Below are 4,252 nucleotides of genomic sequence, written 5' to 3' on the forward strand. Positions count from 1 at the left end.
GTATCAAGTTGGTGCCTCATCAGCTAACAGTAATCCTGGGGCTGGTGAGCACAAGGGCCATTTTCTGGGAAATTAATATCCCGAAAACCCGGTCCTGACAACCTTGTATCAGAGCCAGGCTGACCATTGGCTAATCCTATCTTGGCCAGGTCAATAAACCTAGGTAAATCAACCCATCAGACCTTAACCTCATCCCGGCCAAGCTTCTCGTGTAAGATAGCCACATAGTGACCCCGACACCTTTTTGGCAGTCGGTGCCCAACCTATCAGCCTAGCCTGTCAATCACACGCCAGTGATCGACACCTAAAATGTCTCATTCGCAAGCGTGCGGAGGAAGACTCCGTCCCCTTTTTTCTATAAAAAGGGCACGCTAGCCCCAACCCAGCACAGCACAGCCTCTACCCCAAACTGAGCTAAATGTTGGGACCCATTGTTCACAATGAGACCACAACAACCAACCTTGGAGGTTTTGTGACCGTGCTAGCAAACCTCACTCGCCGTGCTTTTGCATTAGAAGAGCCCCCAGAATATGTTGTGTACCAAGGGCCCATGAGCGGTGAGAGCCGTCAATTCTAGGCCACTGTGCACGTCTATGGTAGGGGTCTATTGCCAGAACGCCCCTAGAGGTTCACCGGAAGGACAACTTCCTTTGAGCCACAAGCCATCCAACTAGCTGCTCGAGAGGCTATAGTTCAACTCCGGCACTTGTCGCCCAGAGTTAACTGTCGCTCGTTCTACTACTACCCCAGCCGTGACGGGTATGGTAGGTCACCCCAGGTTGCCAACGAAGATCACGAGACGGATCCTACATTGTTGCATCTGGTGCGCTATGTAAGTGCACTAGAGGAACTGTTCGACCAAATCACCCTTGATCTGATCGCAGCCCGTGGAGAACTGGTTCACCGAGCCCCGACAAGAAGAGAAGATGAGCCCGACGCTGACAACCTAGTCGTGCTATTCGGACAACCGATCGAGTCCTTGAGGTCTACCCCAGCCATCGACCAAGGTGCTTTGGTGTCCCCAGAAGTGCTTCGTCACCTTTTGGGAACACGCTCCAATGGGATCGTGGCCAACAACCCCCGCGATGGTCATCATCGCTACCCCGACCCTGCAGCTCCTCAACCCCCTCTAGCTAACCCCGATGGTGAAACTCGTGGAGAAGCCTCGGCGTCCACAAGGCATGCCCGCTTAAATATAAACAAGGTAGACTAAGTCACTCGAGTAGTACCGAGTCGTAGTATGTCCACACCCTGTAATTGTGTGATCTTGTATAGCCGTAATTAAATATTGTTTGCTTCTACGCCCATATTTTAAATAGTAGCCATGCATAAGGGCGTTGGCGTACGGTTGCATTTTTTATTCCGGACGTAGCTACCAAAAACCAACCCCGACGACAACCACAGTAACACGTCACTTTTGTGAGATATGTGTATCTGTGGCTTTGACCCGGCCCCATAGAGCAGAACCGATAGACTAGTCACCCCTCACCGTGATAGATAACCTAGCCCAGTTGCTATATAAGAGACCACCTCGTGACCTTGCCAAGTACCCCTCACCTTGTGCACAACTCTCACAGCCATTCCCTTGCCATGCCGAGCCCTAGTATTTATCTGAGAACCCCAGATGCCACCCCAGGTAGTTTTGTTAAAATATTGTGGGATTTCACCTGCAGTACTATGAGTTCTATCCATCCACCCTAGTATGAATTGCTCAAATCGAGGATCACCCCTTCCACCTCGAAATATTGGGCAGTGGTGCACATCCCTCCCGAAAACCCAAACCAAGACCCAACGGAAGTCTCCTTCGTGGGGAAGTCTATGTCGACCCCACAAATGGCCATAGAAGCTGTTGCGTACGAAGCGCTTGCTCGCCTTCGATTCGCGGTATCCTATGCCAGCGATCGAGGGTATTATTACTTCCCGAGTCGTGCAGCACCCGGAGAAGTAACATCCTTTCCCGATGGACGAATTGAGAGAGACCCAGTACTGGCCAACCTTGCCCAGTATTTTATCGCTCAAGAGCGTCTGACCCAGCGAGTAATGGGTTATCTCCAGAGCCTCGCTGATTTAAATCCTTAGATCGCCATCGGAAGACCATTGAGGCCCGACCAGGAGAGACGCATTCATCGACTAGTCAATCCGCTTCCCCCGATAGAAGAAGAATGTGCCCGTACCAGAGACGTTTTCTCAGGACCCTGTACATTTACCGTTTTCATTGTAGACGTCACCGCTATGTTTATTATTCCAGCATTTATTTATGTGTTGTAACTTATGCGTGGTATCCTGAGTTTGTGCGACGAATCAATTATTTGATTTCAATTTATGTGAGTAGTTTTTACTGATGTTAATTTTGATAAACTTTCATCGCTCTCGGTAATTTCGGAAGTGAGATTTTTCCCTAAGTTGTTGCGGCATATATCTCTACGCGACATAGATTTTTTTGTTCACACAGCACCATGACAGCGGACTCACAACCCCAAACCACTCGGCCACATGCACTAATTGCAAATCCGCGTGAACATGTTGCATCTAACTGATTTTCCTTCCTAACACACCACAGTCTCTCAAGGAGGAATTGTGGGTAATTATTCGGGTGCAAGTTGCCTCCAGCACACCGACAACAGTTAGCACCCGACACCACACCTAATCCTCGTGATCACCGCCACCGCAGAGAGCCAACACTCGAGCGGCAGCATCACAACGATCATCGAGGATCATCGCGCACAAGAGCACGGAGAACCCCAGCAATGTCGCCAACCCTCCGCACACCAGGATCATGTACCAGTCCGGCATCACCTCCGCCATTAGAGCCTCATCTCGAGCTCCTGCAAATAGAAATGGAGGAGAAGGAAGGAGAAGGAGAAGCGAGGCTAGGTGTGAGGAAGAAGAAAGGAGCACCTCGGTCATTTTATAGCTCGAGATTGGTGTACGGTGGGCGAAGTCCACTAGCGCCGCTCGTCGCTCGATCGCTGATGTTCGGAGGCGAATCTGCGAGCAGTGCCGACAGTGCACTGGCCCGCGAGGTGAGTGCACGCTGCACCGGCAGCTAGCACGCCGCACACTACCGCAGTACGGCCTAGATGCCCTACGCGCTAGACGTCGCCGGTGGAGAAAGCGCGGGGAAGCGCGCGAGAGAGAGGAAGAAGAGGAAGCCAGAGATAGAAGAAGAGACTGACAATGGGCTCCAGGTCCACCTGTCAGCCAGAGGGAGCACTGAGCTCTCGGGTACGACCAACGTATTTTAAAATTTTTGAATTTATTCTAAAATTACTGTATCCAACGTAGAAATCTCTCGTTCTCCCCAACCATGGATTTTTCCACGCAATGCCAGTGTTCCACACTGTAGTTTTACACCACTTATTGCCCTCTCACTGTAACCGCCTTTTTATTGCATGAGTAGGATGGTTATGTTTTTGTTTTTACTTTAGTAGGAGTAATTCTTTTCAAAATAGCCCTACTCGTAACAAATTTACTATCGAGGGCGTTTTCCTAACAAGCTTGCTGATGTGCTCTTTAAAATGCTTATCCTTTTGCAACAGTGGAAATTGTTGACTAGAGCGACCGACATGGAGGGCATGGAGGATCTGATCAACAAAGTAAAGGCGTCAGCCAACCATCTCTCCAACCCCCAACCCCACTGAGGCGCCGCTATGTTGTTGTGTTATCCTCAGTAGTAGGTTGTTGGCCTGCGCGCCTCTCTTCTCTGGTTTGTTGGGCTTGCGTACCTGTTTGAATTATCTGGCTTGTTGCCATGTTTCTGGCTTAAACTTTATGTATGTGAGTGCTGGTGGTGTTGTTTGACTCTGCTTGGTGGCTTTATTTATAAAGTCGGGCGCTAGCCTTTTCTATAAAAAAAGATTTCTTAGATTGTTCTGTTACGGGTTTTGTTTGGTTTTATTTTTCTATTTTCATTTTTTTCTTCCTTTTTGAAATTTTCTCACATTTAAAAATTCTCAAATATTTTTTCTCAATCCTTGAGCAGTTTTTAAACATCCATTAATATTTTAAAAAATCATGAAGATTTTTCGAATTTTCTAACATGTTTCAAATATCCCAAACTGTTTTAATTTTTTGAAAATTATGAAAATTCATATAAAAATTGAATTCCTGATGTTTTTTAATTTTTTCAAATTTTGAAAGTTATAAAAAATTATGAATAATTTGTAAACACATTTTTTTCAATAAATGAACATGTCTAAAATTGATGTACCTTTTCAAATTCATCATGATTTGTTCCTAATTTTTCCGTGTG

Source organism: Triticum aestivum, chromosome 7A (genome assembly GCF_018294505.1).
Source record: "Triticum aestivum cultivar Chinese Spring chromosome 7A, IWGSC CS RefSeq v2.1, whole genome shotgun sequence".
NCBI classification, from domain to species: domain Eukaryota; kingdom Viridiplantae; phylum Streptophyta; class Magnoliopsida; order Poales; family Poaceae; genus Triticum; species Triticum aestivum.